The following is a 207-nucleotide window of genomic DNA, read 5'->3' as shown; positions in this document are numbered from 1 at the left end:
ATTTATACAAGACATCAGCTGGGCTAGACAGATACGGACAGTGCAAACAAAGCTTGGATAATACATGCAACACAGATGCTGTGTTTGTAACTTAATGTAAAACTGTCCCTTTTTTTAAATTAATGTTTGGAGAACATTATTGCTTCTTTGAGTTTTTCAAAATAACAAAATGTAATTCAAAGTGCTCTACAATGTAGGGGATTTAGA

Source organism: Etheostoma spectabile, chromosome 1 (assembly GCF_008692095.1).
Source record: "Etheostoma spectabile isolate EspeVRDwgs_2016 chromosome 1, UIUC_Espe_1.0, whole genome shotgun sequence".
NCBI lineage: Eukaryota > Metazoa > Chordata > Actinopteri > Perciformes > Percidae > Etheostoma > Etheostoma spectabile.
Note: the sequence above shows the minus strand (reverse complement) of the source record.